Source organism: Triturus cristatus, chromosome 12, assembly GCF_964204655.1.
Source record: "Triturus cristatus chromosome 12, aTriCri1.1, whole genome shotgun sequence".
Classification (NCBI taxonomy): domain Eukaryota; kingdom Metazoa; phylum Chordata; class Amphibia; order Caudata; family Salamandridae; genus Triturus; species Triturus cristatus.
This window is the reverse complement of record NC_140595.1, coordinates 285,032,848-285,053,712: the sequence shown is the minus strand read 5'-3', so window position 1 is coordinate 285,053,712 and position 20,865 is coordinate 285,032,848. Positions and strand designations below refer to the sequence as shown.

Here is a 20,865-nt window from a genome sequence, read left to right as displayed (position 1 = left end):
CTCAGCGAACCCACTGAGAGAGTCCACAGCGCCAGGGGAACCACTCACAGTTGAGGTATGGTATGGTCCCCCTTGTCAAAGCACTCCCTCTCCCCTTTTTGGGGAAGGATCCAGTATGTAGGCCTTGGAGTCTCAGAGACCCCTCTGAGAGAGTCCACTGTGTAAAGGGAACCTCTCGCAACAGAGATGGGGAAATGAACCACTTCCCCTGGGATCACAGCTTACTGGACTTTGGACGCAGCTATGACTCATCTACCGGTTTGTGTCCCCCGTCACCCCCCTCCTCCTTCCATGCTGTGTCTCTCACCCTCCACTCCTCTTTCCCTCATTCATTCTCTGTCTACTTCCCCTGCTCCTACCGCTCCACCGAATCTCTCCCCTTGCCTGCTTTTTCCCTTATGTATATGTCCTTATTGTTTGTTTCGACCTTACATATAACTATGTTGCCATGCTCTAATAACTGTGTAACCTTTATAACGATGTAACCTGCAACTGTGGTTTGATACTCATTTAAAGCTCTCCGATACCTCCGGGTCTAGCCAGAGCTATATAAAACCTTTAAAATAAAATAAAAATAAAGGTTAGCCCACTTCATCCATTGGCTGTCTTCACCGTGTATGACAGTAATTTGCCTGATCAACTGTACACAGCTGTCTGAAAAGGAATGGACTTTAACTTATTTACTTTTCTATTGCAAATAGACACTACTTTATTTTCAGCTGTAGATTTCGATTGCAAATGCTCGCAGAAAACTAAATAAATAAACCATGCCACACTTCACAAGGATAAAACAATTGGTTTTTTGCTTCTTCCATCTATTTTTTTTCCTTTTCAACTTCATTGTGTTTTGGAATTTGGATAAATACAGGTGACAAAAAGTGCATTTATTTATTGGGATTGTTTTTGTGGGGTTCTGTGTACTGTTTAGCAACAGCTCCTAAAGTTCTAAGGTCTGTGGAGCATGATCGAAAGCGTGAAATAGAATAGACCAGTGACCACTGAGGGTCAGCCACGTCTACACAGGGGGTCGGAGACTGTTAAAAATTAGAAAATATTAACAGATTAATAAAGTGTTTTTAAATAAAGAAGCGACATTAAAAAATGTTCAGTAAATCTGCAGGATTTAATACCTGGGGACCAAACATCGGGTTGGTGTACTAAGATTGATTGGTGGGAACAGTGCAAATGCATCAAACAGAATACAGCATGGGCAACAGGTGGCCTCAGTGAAATGTAGAAAAGCTCCAGCCTCCCAATTAAAATGAAATTGTTTCATTTTTACATTTGTTTGTGATTTAAATAAAATATAATTGGAGTATTTATTTGATGAATGCTTGTTTCAGTATTGTGTATTGGTTTGAGGTTCAAATCATCTAAATTGCTTATGCCGGGGTGCCCACCTTCCAGTAATGACTCTGTGGGGGTCCGCAGATTCAAATAAGGATTCAATGGGTGTCCCCACATTGCTGTAACTATTGAGTCAGGGTCCATAGAGAGCAAAAGGTTAGGAGCCACTGGAACAGACTGTCAAATGTTTGCCAGAAAGCAGATCATGGATTGCAACCCAGCGGTGACTGTCCAGTGGTGCAGGCAGGCTGCTTCTAGGGTCAAGGATGGGAAGTCAGAGATGTGTTGGTGTTAAACAAAGAAACCCTAGATGGTAGGGTAGGGGGCTAGTCTTTGGCACCAATCTCATGCACGTATGGCACATCCCTGCAATTAAGTAGACAAGACTGAGGTGTTGGATACCCAAAAGAGCAGTGAAACCAAACTCAATGACAGGGTCTTTATTTAGATCTGTTAAGTGTCTATGTGTCATTAAAGAGACCTTCGCCCAATGCACACGTAAGCAATGCTGTACATGTGTATACTACCTAAACCGTGTTCTTCTACCCGTAACAGACAAACCACCTGGATCCAATATTAGCACAAATAATGCCACGTTTGTGGATCACCTTGAGGTGGAAAGGCTCTCCTTCCTGCGCTTGTCACTATCGGTGGAATGCTAAAGCCAGACCCATAGACTTGCTAAAAACACACTTCTAAATCCATGTTAGAGCACTTGCGCCTTCCACTTCTTGGAGGTCTACTTGGAAAACTGCCTTAGACGCTTTTGAAAAAGCAACAGGATATTGAAAAGAAGAAAGCGGGCTAGCCTACAAATTCAGGAGAAGCAGAGTGAAGGGCCTGGGTAGGATCCCAGCCATGAAATGAACTGTTATGTAATTCATGAGACATGTCAAGAAAAAATGTAGGGGGATTTAAAATGTTAAACAAAGTTATCAGTAAGTGCTTCAATGTATTGCATTAGTTATACTTGTGAGCTGCCCTTCATTTAAAAGTATGCATTGTTTCTTCCTTTCAAGGCTGCATTACACACCCACACAGGGGATGGGGCAGTGCCTGGAATATTGGGTCAGCTTGAATAGGGCTCACCAGTGCCAGAGGGCGAGGCATGTGCCAGAGCCACACATCTAGTTACTGCCTGGCCCAGGCCTTGCTTGCCACCGATAGTCTGCTATGTATACATCCTCGACCTGACGTAGACTCTTCTCTCAACCGTGTGTCATTTTTCTGTGGCAAACTGTACACCTATATCTACAGACGACTAGCTTCCAATATCAACAAATGAAACACAAAGGTGCCATCTATAGGATTCCTATTGTTTCGAATAAGACTGGCATAGCTTAATGTATGCTCTACCCTCCTCGTTTTCTTCTCCTCAGGTTGTACATCTTTATTTCTTTTTCTATTACAATAAAAGTATTTTCATCCAACATTAAAACAGATATTGAGCTATAAAATGTGGGTTGTAATTGAATGGTTCCTGCATGATAGGAGTGCCACAGGGCAGCTGGGTTCCTGCACGGACAGCATTTCTCGGATATCATAGGAGGAGTGTGAGTGACATCACCTATGAATGTATGAGGTATTTCTATAGCACCAACCTAGCCAAAAGGTGGTGATGTTGTTTGGGTATAACTGTAAATAGTGTTGTGAAAAAAACCCACATGTGGTCATAAAAAAGTATATTGATAAAGGAAGCCATTTTTAAAAGACAGTCACATTGGATAAATTACTGGAGTGGCACACCATTTAAAGGAGCTCTGACGATATCCGTATCGCCGCTCTCGCAACAAGAGATTGCTGATCCCTACTTTAAGACACCACTCTATGCAAATCTGGAATATTTTTGCCGGGTAACCAATAATATGAATTCAAATATGTATTGATGCAAAGCACTAAACTGTTTTATGGATACAACCGATGTAAAACAATAGTACATTTTTAACAAATCCTAAACTTCGCGACGGAAGCCGGAAAGGTTCGCGCCATCCAGTGATAGCTGGCTTCACCCTAATCCCAAAGCTGGAATCTTCAAGTTCTCTCTCTTACAGTAGCATTTGATGATTGCCTCGAGAAATGGTCGTTTTAGGCATGGCCAAATCAAAACAAGTGTGTTATAACAAATTGGGGGTGCACGGCTTCAAGAAGTCCACTGAATCAATGAAAGTAGAAAAATAACTTCTTTATTCAAAAATTGTTTCTCATAAAAGTCAATTTGTATTTACACAATCTAGCCAACGCGTTTCATCCCCATAACGGGAACTTCTTCAGGGCAAAATAAAAAGTGTCCCACATATGAGTACACTTAAGGGACAAATATAACAGCAGCAGTCGCTAGAATGTAAAGAAGTTGAAATCGGTGACCCTTTCCAATGACCAGTAAGCTCCTGTCTGAACCTGAACTGCAAAGGAGCAACGTCCTTTAGGTATATATGAAGAAAAAGTCTAATAGTGGTAGAGAGCCACCGCCAGATCGAATCTGTGATAAGAGACTTTTGGAATGATAAAAGGCAGAATCGGCCCTGCTAAGATTCAAAACTATGATCTCCAGGTTGCAAACCACTACCTGCAGCAAGCACATAGTACTGATGAGCTATTTTACTTCCACTCCATACCTTAAAGGTATAGTCAATACCTTGTTTGCTACAAGGGGATATCTGCATCCTTTTTAGGTCGCGCCTGGGCAGCGCATGTGCTGCTCTGAGAGCCATGCTGTATTGGAGTATGTACCTGAAACCCCGCCGACTCTCCACCCATCTTTGTCATTGGCTTGTGTCAATGTCCTTCATAAATGCTGGCATCTGATTTGTTAATAGGCTTGTTAGTCCCTCCATAGTATCGCCTCCTCTTCATTTGTAACCTCCCACGAGGACTGTCCCTTTTACTTCCACTGTTACACGACGGTATGTCTTCTTTAGTCTGTAAGCACTATTTTCTTTTATGCGTTTCACCTACTGCAGACACGACATGTTTTTCTGCAACTTTAACGCGCCATGCGTGCTTTGACTTTACAAGCAGCCTGGGACAATAGTAGCCGAGGACTCGCATTTACAAGAGTTTGTGCTATTGCCATTGTAAATGACAATGACTTTTATGTGTTAGTTATCAAAATACATAAACAAAAAGGCATTATCAACTACAATGCCAATAGTTTACACTCTCGCAAATGCGAGACCTATGCATTGCAAATGCTTATTACACTATGGAGCTCTAGAGGAGGGCAGACTGACTTATTCAAGGAAAGAAACCGGACAATCTGGAAAGACTTACTCAACTGACCTTCTCTTCACCTGAAAAAACAATGGTTGGCCAACTCTTAATCAGATGCACGCTGGCGTCAATCCCCATTATCTCCCCCCTCATAGGAGATAGTGTAAAGAGGGACATAGAACAGAATCCGGCCGTGATGAACATTCAAAATGTATACACAACTATACAAAGCATTGTTAGTAGTTTTAATTTATGTTTAAATTAGAATCAAAGCAAATCCCCACGTTTCCGCCCTAAAACAATGCATTCCAACAACGCATATTTTCCAGACAATTACAATCAGATGGAGAGGTCTTTCAATCTATTTCGCCAATTGCTGAAGAACCTGTACGTCATCATACCAACACATCCGAATATCAAAAAAATACATGGTACATTATTTTTGGGATTATAGATTAAATGGGATAGGGTGAGCATATCGCTATGGAGCCCTACACGAAAACCGAAAGCGGATTGATACGTCCCATGGTTTCCTCCACTCTAGAAATGTATGAGCCGCCATTATCAGGGCCCATCTTCCTGTCCAATTTGAGCATAACAGGGTTCATAATTGTTTAGGGCAATACTACTTATAGTAACTTTCTGTATTCGTTTGCATATTTTAAACATAAAAATGCGTCACCAGTCCACATGCGGGCAGTGGTGATGTATACCTTCAAAGAAGGGTATTCCCTATCTTATGGAAACGTGAGTTTTACAGGCGGGGAGGTTTTTAACCAGTTTGACATTCTCCACTCCAAGATTTTTTTTTAAAACGATGTACTGCTTGAGGCATAGTCCAGGGAAGACGCTTCCAAAAGATGGCACTGCGCCTGTTTCAATAACATACACCAAGTCGGTTTCTTTCTCTTTAGCACACTGACCCAGAATTGGAAACCTGAACTTAACTTTTTCATCAGACTTTCTCAGAGCAAGAGAGAGAAGGGCCGAAAAAACAGAAGAGAGGAGGAAGAGAAATAAAGGAAACAGTGACAACGGCAGATGGAAAAGAACTTGTAAAAGAGATAAAGAGACAGGAAGGGAGGGTGGTGGGGCGCATAAGGTGGACCAAGGGTTGGCAGCCTTGGGATTCAGCACCAGCAGCTTTGGTATTCAGCCGCCCTGGCATCCAGCAGTGCTGCAGAGGGCAGTAAGGAAGGGGGTGGGGATGACAATAGAGTGCCCAGCCTCAGTGTTTACCATCAGCCGGTGACACGTGTCTTCTGTGGCTACCACAAGGTCATTTAGGCGGGTGGGGGGGGGAACTGCTGCCCGGAGGGGCGGGGCGGTAGTCCCACCTGGGCTGCTCCGTGAGGCTTGGGGTGGGGGTATCGGAGAGGGCTCACAGCTGCTGCTCGCCCTTTCCTCCTCGTGGCTGCAGTAAAAGCCGCCCGCCCGCCCAGCTTGGAGAACAAGAAGCTATTACGTGACGTTTCTGTTTTTCAGTGTCACAGATCCTACGGCAAGACGTATAAAAGGATCCAATTAACGGAAATGGGGCCACACACACTTCATGTCCTCAGGCCATAGGGGGCCCTGAGAAGGAATCGATGTTGACCCCTTTATACATTAAGGGACCGTTGGTATAATGACAACTGGGGAATATGCTTTTAATCGCCCCGTGTCTCGCGGGTGCCGCTGCTTAAGTATTCTACAAGGAGGCCGCAGCCCAGCCCAGCGAGCGCCGGATGCCGCTGTGGCATGGAAAGTATTGTATTCCCGCTGCTCTGGCTGGGTGGTCAGGATGGGGTGTCAGCGGTTAGATTGTAACGCTGCGCTGAACCCCACTTGTGTGTCAGTAAGATTAATAAACTTGCGTCACTTTCTTCCAATCCATAAACTGTGTAGTCTATTTTTGTGTTGCATTTAGAAGCAATGATTGGGTTACAATAATGAACGAGGCTTGGTGTGCAAACGCAAAGCACTGGGCCCCTGTGGTGAACTGATTTACAAATTAAGCGCTCTCTCTTCAAGCCCCCTCTGGCGTCCATTATTTGGAATAATTTGGTGGTCTTTCCGGAATACATTGCCTCTTTTGTGTGCTCAGTAAGTAGTGCGGGCCTTGCTGCTGGGATTTCCCCAGAACTCCTCAGGCCAGAGCCTGCCCGGGGCGTGTTTACTCAGGTCAAGAGGGCCGCAGGAATGTTAATGGCCTGCCCCAGACCCCGCACACCTCAGCAGAGCGGTCGCCGCCCAAGCCTGCAAGAACATCTGCTGAGTGAAGCCCTTAATACTGGAGCCAAGAGGGTGTTCACTTCGAATTTATTTTATTTTTTAAATCTCACTTTTGGTGTTTAATGGCAAATTGTTGTTTTATTCCCATAATCGTGGTCTGTCTCAATTAGTATCTAACTTCCTTTCTTTGGTTATGTGACATCTGTACATGTTGGTTCTATCTCTTTTAAACTGAAAGATAAAAATCTTTAGCTGGTCTAGTTATTTATTGACTATGGCCTCATTCAGAGTTAGACGATACGGGAGCAGTAAGTTTGAATGCGAATTTCAAGTTACCACTCCGTAAATCCACCCCAGAACTGTACAATTATAAATTAAAGCCCATGGAATTGGGATCTACCACGTGGGACCGACTACTCCAGTTGTAAGGGCAGGAAATCCCAATTACTCAGGGATTAACGCATATATTTGCCACCTGCTCCGAGCTGGTGTTAAATGTACGCATAGACCTCTGGGAGTGAAGGTTGGTGAGGGAGGAGGTGGGGGTGGTAGGGGAGGTAAGGGAAAGAGGACTGAGGCGTGGCTACTGCTTCAGCCTAAACCTCATGCGATTCTTCTAGGCGCAATTACCGCCTGGAAAAATCAGGTCTGGTGTTCACACACTTGGGGAAAACATGTGCCTGAACACTGCACAGATGTGATCAGATGGAGTGGAACTCTGCCCAGGAATACCACTCCACCCGAATTGTAATGCGGGGATATATGGTTCCCTATATGTTTTCCCTATTCTGTAGACTATATCTTGAAAAAAAACATTGGAGCCAGCAGGTAAAACCTAGATAAGCCACACATTGTCTCAATGGAGGGACCACACAAGAATGTATTCAAGTGTGACTGGAAGAACTAAATAAATAAAAATAATAGGAGTTTTGTTCCATACGGTGAAACACTGAAATACTGTTTGGGCCCTTGTATAAATCTGTCGCATACAATCCCGCTTGGGACCCCAGAATTTCTGATCGTGCCAAATGTCCATTTAGGGCCCCCTACCCAAGAACAGGTGGCTGCCCTTGGTGAAATGCCCCACCAGCCCTGTGTTTGATTTAAGAGCTATAAAATACTTATCTTTTCCCAACAATAAAATGAGAACAATCTGTGTGCACAAAGTCTCATGCTCATCTACTGGTAGATAGATCTCCTTGGCTATTACACAACAGATATTGACAAAAATGTCAGGAAAAGATATTTCTGGAAGCAAGAAGAGCCAGTGCTCTATAACATGACATTCAAAGTCAAAATGTTGGCCAGAGTTGGGATCTCACCAATTACTCAACATGTCTCCATCATGAAATCGGATTTATTTTCTTCCTCATCACAATCTGAAGCCCCTCGATGGAACTCTGCACAGTAATACCGCTCCCCCCGAACTAACTAAGATCAGTCATTCAGATTCATACCACGATAATGGAAACAAACAGCACAATTCTTCTGAAAAGGCCCAGTGGAAAGAAAATTCCACACAAACTCCTAGATGCAAGGCGCTGTTCAGAGACCTGCCTTTGTTCAAGGTCAAGGGAGCTGCACTCAAGACGACCACCTACACAAGGGGGTTGGCAAACAGCATAATCTATAAGAGAATTCCAAAATGGCTGACACAAATATGGGAAGCAACTCAGTGTGAGAGTAAAGCCAGCACTGGGGATCAAGCATGACTGCAGAGTAACAACGGGCAGGGAATGGCCCAACCCAACAAGCTAGTGGTCTCACAGGTCTTAAATTAGCTGAGTGAGCCAATTACTTGCTTATGATTCTATGTGCAACCTGTGAGTCAAGGGTTTAGATCTCACCTTTCATCCACCTAAGTTGGATTTCAGATAACACCTGTTAATTACATGCGATGAAAGAGTGAGGTTGGGAGTTGAAAACTCTATTTAGGTAAAATCGCCACGGTCTGGCCCACTCATGCTGAAAACTTTAGGACCATCTTGTTTTCTAAAACCCTCTTCCACTGCATTGTTTTACTGGCGGTTCTGATTTTCTAAATCAAACACAGGGGAGTAGACAGCATGAGGGCTGACAGCAAAATATGGGTTCTAAAATTTCTCAGGTTTAGCACCTAGGGACATTAAAATCCCACAGCTAGTAGTCACTCACTTTTGAGGAATTTACAGTAATACCCAATGCCTTTTCCAGGGATCGATATGATCACAGGCCCACTTTTTTTTAGGTCTCACCTACGCAGCGCGCATGCGCTGCATAGGAGGGCCTTTAGCCGTCGTTCTGCTCTTTTTCGAAGCACATACTCGTGCTTGTGGCGGCATCCACCATGCGGGAGCGCGCAGGGGCGCACCACAAACACGAGTATGTGCTTCCAAAAAGAGCAAACAGCTGCTGCTTCGCGCGCGTTCAAAAGCATTCCCAGGGCATCTCTTCTATTCTGTGCCTTATACAGTGGAGTTGGGCACAGAAATTGGCTCCACCCTTATTTTGATAAGGCAACGTTGCAGTTACCCACAGTAGGGCAGTTGCTCGCTTTCTAGGTGTTCTTGATTGTTCGTTCGTTGTTGCAGCGTGTCAGACACCGTGTGGACAAAACAATTAAAAATTCGGCTTCGACATCAAATTTAGAAAATGTTTAGTAACCGGTGCATTAAATTGACCCTGCAGTGAGGAATCAAATGCTTCTGGAGTCTTTGCACCTCTAAACGCCTATCTGAATTGATTGCGACATCGCTCGATTTTACCCGTAAATCTCCGTGTAGTGGTGCCAGCCCTCTTTTATGTCTGACCTTGTTCTGTCTTTAAGCTGTCTCATTACATTAACAGCGATTTTCTTATTCCGTGTGTATGTGCACACATGCAGTGCTGCCCTCTGGCCTTTGGTCATAAGCTGTCGTCATAGCTCCTGCATACGTCACTGCTTGCTGCGCGGCCCCGTGACCAAGCACGGGCTTGCAGAGCTGCCTGGAATCTGTCTGGGTAAGGGCGGGGTGATCATTTTTCTTTCCTTATTCTCTCAAGGTGTGTGTCTGTACAGGAGTATTTTTAAAGCATGTACATAATACTGCATTCCGAATGTTGTGATGGGTCTTACAGAGCTAACTCTTCACAGTAGTGCAAGTCTTGATTATATACGGTTCCACTGGAATTATGCGATGCCGCGCCGTTTTTAGGTCTCGCCTACGCAGGTACTGCTATGTTTGACATTTTCATATTTAAAGTGTAATTATGAGTGACATTTCAACAACTAGGAGCGACACTTTAGCGAGCAAAACTCAAGCAATGAATATGAGGGAAGTATATATAACAGTAATTTGAGCAATGAGAAACTCAAAGAAGACTTTCAAACTGGATTGTGGTATGTATCACCAAGCATTGGCATAGCCAATAGGTCTCGCCTTTGGGACCTTATAAGTGTTTAGTTATCCGGCACAATATCCTTGGTGCAACATCATCAATTGTTGCATGGCTAAACACTTAATAGGGTCCCAAAGGCGAGACCTATTGGCTATGCCAATGCTCGTTTCCTATGCGATACTTCCATTGCTCCTCAACTGATGCCATTTAATGCCTTTTTGGTTGTTTAACAAATGCCCCCAGTAGTTTTGGCCTTCTGATGAGCCTGTGTGGACTTAATATCAGGGGTGGCCGCCACCAATCTAAAGTGGCGGGGCGGTGGGGGTACTGGGGTTGGGGTAATACAAATAAATGAATAACAATACTTAGCTGCACAAACGTTGCCTCGCAGCTCCTCTCCAGCTCTTCCCTGATCTCCCAACAGTCCAAGGACCTCAGGTCAGCCTCCCCACTCAATCCAGACACTGTTCTCATGCTAGCATGAGAAAAGTGCCTGAATTGGCCTGAGCGGGCTGGTCTGACACTTGCTCAGGCAAAGGGAACCTATAGCTTTTCTCCAACCAGGCTATGCAACACAGCTGGGTTGGAGAAATAAAAGTGTGCAGGTCTGTTTGCCCGGCCTAAGACGGCCGGACAAACTAACATGCGCACTTTGGTGCACCCAGTCAGTCACTGCTCCAGTCAGCTGCTGAGAATCGGCAGTAGAGAGCACGCCCCCTTTTTTCCTGGTTCGGGAAGGTTGGCGACTGCAGCTCTCTAGTAAGAAATTAAATGGTGATCAAATCAATTCACTGCCATTTTATTTTTCACGTATAGCGTGGCACAGTGGGTGGGGGCCAATGCCTCCCTGCCCTAATGAAGAAACCACAGCTGCTTAATATGTTCTAATGAACTCAAATGAAACACATCAATTCCGGTTTTTAAATATGATGCTTTCTGTCCCTAACAATGGTAAGCACATGCACAACTGCATCGATTCTCACACTCTCTGCAACACCCATGCTTATGTGCATCAGCATTCAGTGCCCAATGCTTACAGTACTTGTTCAAACTTCAGACCCTTCACCAGACGTGTTCCATCTAGGGCAAACTAACACAGTACACTCCAAAGGGCATAAAAGATTCTGAGGCAAATTCGTCAGAGATTTTATATAAATCATAAAAACTGAGTGACAACTTACTGGACAAACAAGAAAGTGCTTTCAGCCTTGCAATCCATAGTAAGGTGCTATACAAATAAAACTGCAAAAAAATGTTTAATGTCCCTGATAGCTTGGTTACTTTATGCCTAAGTATACACATAACACCCAAAGTCACCTCAAAGTATACACACAACCTTGGATCCATCAGCAGGCCAAGCACTGCCTAACACACATGCAAAATGTGACACACCAGAGCGGGCTCTATCTCGGCGCCTCCAACACACAACTGTTGCTGCATAGAACAGTGGTGCTTCCTGGCTCTCATATGACCCTCTAAAGACCCTCACACATTTTGGAATTGTGTGGATATTGTGGAGTGATTTTAATCTGTAACCATCTGTATGACAGAATATGAAACATGACAATATCATGCAACCACAATATGTACCCAGAGTATTTACTACCAAAAATATATTGGCAGTAAATATAAATAGACAAGTATAAATGAAATATTTTTAGCTCCATATCGACGTACGCTGAAGATATATGTATGCTTGGAGTGGAGTATAGTAAATCTCTACTTGCATATATCCCCACCTTCACAATATTTTGATAGTCGATAATCTGACTACCATATTTAGGGAGCACAATATTCCAAATTCGATATTCTGGTAGTACAGCCACCCTGGGAAATATCTATTGTTCTGTAAGTATTTGTAGGGGAACTTGAGTCAGGACCATCATTTGAAGGTTATAACGCGGAGAGCGATGGTGTGGGTATCAGTATCTTACAGATGTGAAGCCTCAAACAGACCAAAATTGAAATGTTGGACTTAGCCCAAAACATTAGGCGAAGCCAAATGTTAAATAATGGTTTGTAAAATACTGATTCCCGAATAATAAAATAATTTTTTTTAAATCACTTTATTCAGACATACATTTTACAAAAGGAAATCAAATATTTGTTCATGAGAATTTGTTGATTCCGGTCTTTAAATTGTACAAATTGCACTGGAGAGGAGAAGAGGAATGCAAAACATGTAAACAGGCACGAGTCTGCTCTATTAATGGTTGTTTATCAGGAACTACTTCTAAACACAAAAAAGCACTTTTCGGCTCTGTGCTTGCCTTCGGCCGAATAAGTGACCAAATGTTTGTTATTCGGACACATACTTAGGGCGTGGTCCTCGGTCCATGGTGTTCCTATCATTAAATGGCAGTGAGACCACATTTTCTTGTACAGTTCATTTTCTAGAGAGCTTTCAAGTGATGGAGCCAGCACTTTACATATGGCAACTGTGACTAGTCTGTGTTCCCGATCCCATAGTTACCTCCTTATGCTGCGCCAGTATTGGGACTGCGGTCATGCAGCTCTTGCGGAAAGCGCAGCAAAACTCGAAAAAAATGACTTGTCAGTTGGTGCATTTGGGGGGCCTGAGTTACAGCTCTTAAGGTTTGATTACTGCAGGGGGAGGGGGAATGAATCACCTTCTGGCCTGACGGTGTAATGTGCAAGTCATTTTGTATGTTGCCAGTAGATTAAACAAGCATTGGCAAAGCCAATAGACCTGGTATTCCCTCCACCCAGGCTTTTGCCTTTGTCAATGAGTGTTAGGGCTTGCATAAGACAGCACATGCCCTGCCTGTTACACGACATCTTATCACTCTCATTTGCTTGCTTCTTATTGATCAGCTTCCATAGGCTTCTTCCCAGTTTGTGTGTTTGGCCTTCCCCTGGAGCATGGACGAATTACTTGTGCCCTTCCACTGCTCACTTTCTTGGTCTGACCCAGTGCCCCATGCCTTGTGGTGTAGTGGGTGGAAACAAATGTTATTTGCAGAATAACAGACCAATAGATGTAGTGGGCTTGCTGAAATTCCCTGTAAGTAAGTACTTTATATGTACTCTTTTAGAAATATTCAAAAAGGCATGGCTAATGGCAGATCTCAAAAGCATTGGCAAAGCCAACAGTTCTCACATTTTAGACCTACTGCCTGTGCCAATGCGGTTTGTGGATGCAACGTCGACAAAAAAAAGGTTCAGTGATGTTTCCATTGTTACTCATCACATTATTCTGCAGGCAGGTGCATGCATCACCACATATATACACCTATAGAAGGATTCAAGCAAAGTTTTCTTTTTGTTTTCCATTCAAAGATCGCGGGCACCACTTACATTGTTAAGTAAAAAAAATGTGTGTGGTGTGTGTGTGTATTTTTTGCAGAGGAGCTCGTATCAGTCAATTGCAGCTGCGAGGCCTAAAACAAACGAAAATATATGTCAATGCCCATGAGGGGTGGGTAAGCAATGGGCAGGGGGATGGAGAAATAAAAATGCTGGGTGGAGAGAGATGAGGAAAGTAGCACATGAGGGGCGGAGCAAATTGGATCGTGGCGGACAGGAAGAAGTACATGAGAGAGAGCGCAACATGGAACACGACGGTTGGGTATTTGACAAGGGGAGAAATAAACACAGCAGAGAGGTTAAAAAAAAAAAAACGTGCATTCTCACAGAGTGCCCAATAAAAAAGAAACCAGTAGTTCCCTGAAAGTGAGCAGTGGAAGAGGAAGTGGAATAATAGAAGTCTGAAAAGGAAACGAATGGTAAAAGGGCTATGCTACACAGGACGAACAAATACACGACGGACAAGGCAAGCCAGCAATCAATGGTAAGCAATGGGCAGGCTTTAAGCTCACTGGTTAAGTTTTGGTATGCCCACCATAGGCCTTTCTTAATCAGACAGCTTTAGCTGTCTGGTAAACAAGACCTAAAAGGATGCATCAAAATAAAAGAGGTGTCTTAAAATAGTGATTAATACTCGTGTGTGGATGGTTGGGGAAAGGGTTGTGGTAATCAGCACGCATGCTTATGTCTGCCCTTTGTGAATGCGGTCATGAGTGTATCCGTGGTTTGTAGATCCAACTCGAGGTGCGTACTTGGAAACAGGGAACGGCCTTACCTTCCTCTAGACCCACCTCTGCAATAAATGAACAATGAGTTTCTAGTTGTACAGAGGTGCCTTGCCTGATAACCTAGTGGTGTCCAGCACAGGCCACAGAAAGGCTAGATTCATGTCAGACTTACTCGATAGCCGCTGAGTAAATGAGGTCCAATTACAATAAATGTATAACGATTTATCATACATGTCAACATTTCAGAACAGGAAAGTTTGAGATTTTAAGTAAAAATAAAAAAAAAATAAAAAAAAAAAATAAAAAGATATCGGAGGAACGCATTTTCCCTATTGACTGTTATTGAAACGAAGGCAATTAAAATAAAGCTATTTTTGGCTTCAAAAATCGTGAGCCTCTCGTCTGAATTGGGTCTGTTGGCATGTGTGCTTTAGAAAAACAGGTACTGGCATTACAAAACTCAGTTCTACTGATATTATCAACTTCAAAAGTATAAAAAGCTAAGACAGCCAAATGGGATTGGAATCCGTGAGCTGTAGGCGGCAGACAGATCTCTGCAGCCCGTGTATTCATGCATTGAGCTATTCCACTGGTCACTGCTAAATTCTACAGTTGGTAGGCATGGTGCACCAGAATCTTTATAATAAAGTAAAAAATGATCAATGCCTTTGTTTGTGAGCCGCCTTCAGACAACCAGATCCCTTCTAGTATCTACCCTGGTCAGGTGCTATTTTTTGGGAAAACTAGAAGTCCCGATCAACGAATCGGTCAATCTGGGATTTGTAAAACGCTGCAAATCACCCACAAGGGTCTCAAGGCGCTGTAGTTGCTAGCTGTTCATGGTGATCTGTCCATTCAAACAGCCAGGTCTTGAGTCCTTTCTTGAACTGCTGGTGCGATGAGGCAGTCCTGAGGTGTATGTGAATGTCGTTCCAAGCTCTGGTCGCCAGATGTGAGAAGCAGCGTCCTCCGCTCTTGCCTCAATGGATCCGGGGGGGGGGGGTCTGAGAGGAAGAGTAAATTGGGTCATAGGTGTCTGGTTAGTTGGTGAAAGGTCAGTCATTTGTTGATCTATGCTGGTCCAGGGCTTGGTACGCATGGGTCAACCTCTTGAATTGCCATCTCTTCTGGATCTGGAGCCAGTGTAGATTCTTAAGGTGGGGTGTTATGTGGTTTTGTCTGGGGAGTTCGAGGATGAGTGTAGCCGGTGAGTTCTGTATTGTCTGTAGTCTCTTCAAGAGGCATGTGGTGATTCCTATGCATCTTTTTCCAGACATTTGTCTCTCAACAACCACTAGCCCCTCCAAGATGTTCACAATGAGAGATGGCATTAACTTACTTGTTAGGTTGGATGGGGGGGGGGGGGGGCAGTTCTCAGTCCAGGCGCATATTGTGCATGTATGACCTACCATTGAATGGCTTCTTTATAATTACTGGAGGCAAGGAGTGCTGCAGAGTTCACTCAGGGAGGTTCCCACACATGGATTTAATTTGTGAAGTGGTCACCGATCAAATATTGAATTACTTTCATCTGGAATTGTTACTTGTTTTCCAAACCAACACACATCTGAGCTTCCTAAGTGCAAAAGAATACAACGTACAGAAAGGCAAGCATTGGCATAGCCAATAGGTCTCGCCTTTGGGACCTTATAAGTATTTAGCCATGCAACAGTTGCATAACTAAACACTTATAAGGTCCCAAAAGCGAGAGAGAAAGTAATCGCGGTAAAGCCCGACGCGCGCGCCTGCGCACATGCACTGTAGCTCTAGGCTGGCCTGGTAGCACTTTTTGGAGCCCTCTCAAGAAGTCTCGCCAGACCAGCGCATGCGCTGGGTCAGGCGAGACCTAAAAAACTGACATGCTGTCTAACATTTAATTTATATTGCTGGTGAATCTCTGATGTCACATGTGTCTGACTCTTTCTCAACCCTTCTGGCCTTTCAGAAGCAATGGAGTTTCAGAAAGTCGTCAGATGTCCAGGTGACTGATTCTAGCCCAGCGTGCCAGGCCTCTTAGGAACATCCTGGCTTTATCATTCTTGCAGATCAGCAGCCGGAAATGATTCAGTTATTTACCACTGTTGAACTGGTGGCAGCCAGGAGTTTATCTGAGTTGCAATTTAATTCCCACACAGGTCCTATTTGGAAACGTGATTCAAGGTAAAATTAGCTAGGGAGGGTTGAAGGTTTGGTTTGTATAGATCAATGTCAGGGAGATTGGCGTCTACAGCCAGTAACATTCCTTTAGAGAAGCTTTGAAAATGATTATGAAGAGTGTCTATAGTGCTGAGAGTGTTTATTGATAATCTAGGCACTGCATGATACGGTCAAGAAGAATGAGATGGGCCTAGGAAAAGGGAGAGATGAGGAACAAAATGAAGTGAATTAAAAAGCAGGATCGGGTGAAGGTGGACAGAGTTTATGCTAGAGGGACAAGGTGTGCGAAGAAGCAGAGACAGGGAGTCTGATCTGGAGAGAGAAGATTGTGGTGTGATGGAAAGACATGAGGCCTATTGTTGACAGACAAGCAGAACAGAAAAGAGTGTGGTGGAGAGAGAAGATTGTGGTGTGATGGAAAAGAAGCCTTTCGCGGATAGGCAGAAAGCAAGGAGGCAAAACAGCCTGGAGAGAGAATATCGGGGTGTGAATAAAATACATGGAGTCTCTTGACAAGCAGAAGACAAGAGAGTCTGCGATGGAGAGAGAAGGGAGCTGTGAAGGAAAGACATGATCGACAAGGGTCAGAAGAAATAGAAACAGAGCCTGTGATGAAGAGAGACGGATAAGATCAGAAAGAAGGATATGGAGACTGTGGAAGCAAGCCACGGAGAAGAAGCTAGAGATGGAGACACATGGGCAAAGGATCAGAGCATGAGACAAGTTATAGAGTCTGGCGGATAGACACCAATAATGCAAGTATGAGAAAGAAGCCATGATGGATGGAGGGACAGTACAAGGGAAGACAGAAACTGTGATGGATAGAGTAGAAGGAAAGACACTGGGCTTGACACATGGAGAGGCAGGAAAAGAGCATGAGGTGGATAATGGAGTCAGGAGACGCAGAGAAGCAAGGAGATGTCATGCTGTGATGGTGAGAGGGGGACAGAGTTTTCAGGAGAGACATGGGGAATAAGATGATGTGACCTGGGTCACAGGAAGTAGGCAGGCAAGGAGTCTTATGAAAAGACAAGGATAAGAAAAGTATGAGAAATTGAACAAGGTATGGAGAAACCCAGGATCAAAGGAAAGGCTTAGAGTCCATGATGGAAACAAGCATTGGCAAAGTCACTGGGGCTGAAGTTAGCTGTCAGCCTATTGGCTTTGTTGGTGCTTGTTTTGTTGGCCTGTTTTTGAAAAAGGTTTTTGTTGGGGAAGATGCTGGGCCTCGCCAATATAAAACACATTGGCTACAAATAAAATATGTTTTGGTTCCTAAAAGCACACATTGCCACAATAGTCCCTGGCACTTAAGGGAACTACTTTATGTTTGGGTATGGTCTTTATGGAAGGGAATAACCCCGTCCCTCGTAGAGAAGTGAACCAGTGTCTGAAGCGGGCTGACCCCCTGCTGAATGCTGTAGTGGGCAGAAGTAAAGCGTGAATGCCCAATAACACATCTATGGATGAAAAGGGCTGGGTGAAAACCCCTAGGTGCAGAGACGTTTTAAGACATGGGCAAAGTGGGTTCTGGCCCAGGGCCACAGCCTTTCAGGGGGCCCCCTGATAGAGCCAGCTCTGTTCTGCAGAGGCTTGCCCTGATGACCTTGAATAATTCTTCAATAGATTATTTTAAATACTGTTTCTCTTTCATGTATTATTGATGTGAGTGATGGGTGAAATTCTTTTACAGACACTTTGCAGAGAAATATTGTGTTTATGTTTCATGCAACATCCGTAAGTAATGATTTTTTAGACCAAAACATGACCTCATATATAAACAAGCATTGGCATAGCCAATAGGTCTCGCCTTTAGGACCTTATAAGTGTTTAGCCATGCAACAGTTGCATAACTAAATACTTATAAGGTCCCAAAACCAAAAGCGAGACCTATTGGCTATGCAAAGCGGCCGTGCGGCGCGAAAGTGATCACGATCAAACATCAAAGTGGCCTTGCGGCCGCGTAAGTGAAAGTAATTGCTGTAAAGCGCGGTGCGCGCGCCCCCGCACATGCACTGTAGCTCTAGGCTGGCCTGGTAGCACTTTTTGGAGCCCTCTCAATAAGTCTCGCCAGACCAGCGCAAGCGCTGGGTCAGGCAAGACCTAAAAATGGGCGGGTGTCACAGAGAAGATCTGTAGTATTAGTGATCTGCTGTTGTCTTACAATATTTAAAACATGCATCACTTTCCATAAATATTAGATGTAACAACTTTAGAATTTGGGCAACTGTGCCTGTGCACTGTCAGTGGCCTGGCCAAAGAGGGCATGAAGGAGCTAAAACTGGGTCATACATTTAAAACTGTTCTGAACAGGGGCCACAAAATACAATCAGCCCCGGGCCCCAAAAATCCTTAAGATTACCCTGCCTATGTGTATGTGCATTATGTATGTATCATTTTAATAAAAATCAACAGATGTTGGCAAATTCAAGACCTTGAAAGTGTGAGGAGTTGAGAGAGGGGAAGGTAGACGCATGAACCGGACAAGAAGAGGCTTAAGGCAATGGCGTGTCAAACGCCTCCACAGCCTTCGCCGAGGGGGGGGGGGGGGGGGGGCTGAGGTAGGGGTCCCTGGCCTGAGCGCTCCGGACTGGGTCCGGACCGTGTGGGGTTCCCTACATGTAAGTTGCAAGGGGGGACCTCAAGTTTCGTTGCACCTCTGGCATAAAGTTACTCTTTGATGACAGCGACGGGCGTGGAGAGGCGCTTTATGGACCCTGCGGTTTGAAAATATAACGCTGCCTGTGGTGAATGGACAAAGCGGGCAGGAAAGAAAAGACAGTGACAACAGGGTGACGAGGAGGGGGCAGACTGAGTGCACGTCTAGCAAGGGTGCGCTGGAGCCCTGAGACGGAGCTTGTTGATGGCAACTAATACTGCCCAGTTCCTAGCGCCTTGAAGTGGAGGTTGGGTTTGTAATGATGTAACATGGCTCAGAGATTACTATAGACATTTTGGAGAATACCTATAAACCAGGAGGCATCGAGCTATCTGAGTTGATCACGTCTACTCACCAAGTGTAGTTCCCCAGGCCTGTCCGGAAAGGCTGCCTCTTAGGAATAAGGCAGGGCGGTGCACACTGGTGTCCTGAGGTCGGGAGAGTTGTCAGATGCGGCAGCGCACGAGCCCTGCTGGGGACACACGGATGTCCTCTGGGGAAAGCACGCTTGTGCCTTCCGGATTGTAGGACGTGGAGCGAGCGAGCCACACTCTTCGCCCCTGCCCCTCCGGTTATAAACACCCTCTTTCACTCCTGCTGCGTGGGTCTGTAGACCAGAAAATGCAGAGCGTTGTAAACGAGTCAGCCTGCGCCTGGTCTTCCTCTCTGCACGCCGTTGGCGCTTTAGCTGACTCTGGATGTCATTGGAGCATTGCAGGACTCGTCTCCCACGCCTCTCTCTCCCGCCCCCGTACACACCCCTCACCTCCTTCCCCCACCCCTTCTCACCTTGTAGTCCAGTTTCTCCTCTCAGCGCCGGAGCTGTCACAACCCTCCCCGCCGGCCCGAACTTCCCCTCGCTGCTCACAAGTCCTCCTTCTTAATTTTTTAACAGCTGCGCCCTCATAAGCCTCGCCCCGCTTCTAGAGCGTTTCCGGGAACCCTCAGTGTTGGAAATGAAGTGTCCCAATCCCCTCTTTTGGACTTTATTACTACCATGCTTTCTCGGCAGTGGCGACCTTGATTACCACAGGTATTGCAGATATACTGGACGCAGGGAGCTGTCGCAGGGAAAGGTAAACAGTAGAGAGAGCTGTTGTTTACCTCTGCAGGGTGTGCCTGCCTGCCTTCATGTGGGTTTCGGTTTGTCCGGGGCTGCTCTGGTGCAAGCCCTCCTCAGCCCCGCCTGTGGGCGCCATTCACGTCAACAAACAGAAGCGCAACATTTAAGAAAAGTGTTCCCTGCACTAACACTCCGCTCATAGCTATGAAGAGAAAACACATACCTTGAGAATACGTATGTGTGATGGAACGTACATATTTAAGATTCTCCCTCCACGTCCACGGTGCAGCAAATCGTGAGGCAACTGACCCGGAATCAAGGTATGAGAAAGGAGGCGTGGCTATGCAAATGTTCACATCTTGAACGCCACTATTTACTACTATGGATTGAGGCGACATTTTGGACTATTTCTGCTCTGCCACGCTAGAAATAGTGCGCCGCTCTTTGAAAACGTACCGATCCATAACCTTTATTCTGTCTCCCTGTTTCAGCTCGTTGGAATATAAAGCTGTGACCTCAAAGCTGGGCACAGATGTATGCAAGAAACGCATGAATCCGCTGAGGTTTCTTCTTAGCTGCCAAGGTTTCAGATTCCTTATGCGTGACATTTTCATGATTTCAGTGTAATTATGAGTGACATTCAACGATTATGAGTGACACTTTCGCACGAGCAAAACCAAGCAATGAAGACAAGGGAAACATAAATATTAGTAATTACACCCATTTGAGCCTAAGAAGACCTTCCAAGTGCTGCAAAGCACCTGGAAGGGCACCAATCTAGTGCCCTTGTAACCTGATCGTAC

General features: G+C 44.9%; 1 protein-coding gene across 6 annotated transcripts in view; it reads right to left on the bottom strand.

Annotated features, from left to right (window-relative positions):
• The window catches only part of LOC146775882 (death-associated protein kinase 2-like), a 668,281-nt gene extending 647,908 nt beyond the window's left edge, over positions 1–20,373 (bottom strand). For 2 of the 6 annotated variants that reach the window (XM_085639578.1, XM_085639579.1), the window contains exon 1: positions 19,355–19,702. The gene's annotated coding sequence lies outside the window, so the exon portion shown is untranslated. Of the gene's footprint in view, positions 1–19,354; positions 19,706–19,788; positions 20,092–20,285 lie in introns of those variants that run through there. The other 4 variants (XM_085639575.1, XM_085639576.1, XM_085639574.1 and 1 more) reach the window with 4 other exon arrangements.
• Positions 20,374–20,865: the final 492 nt, after the last annotated feature.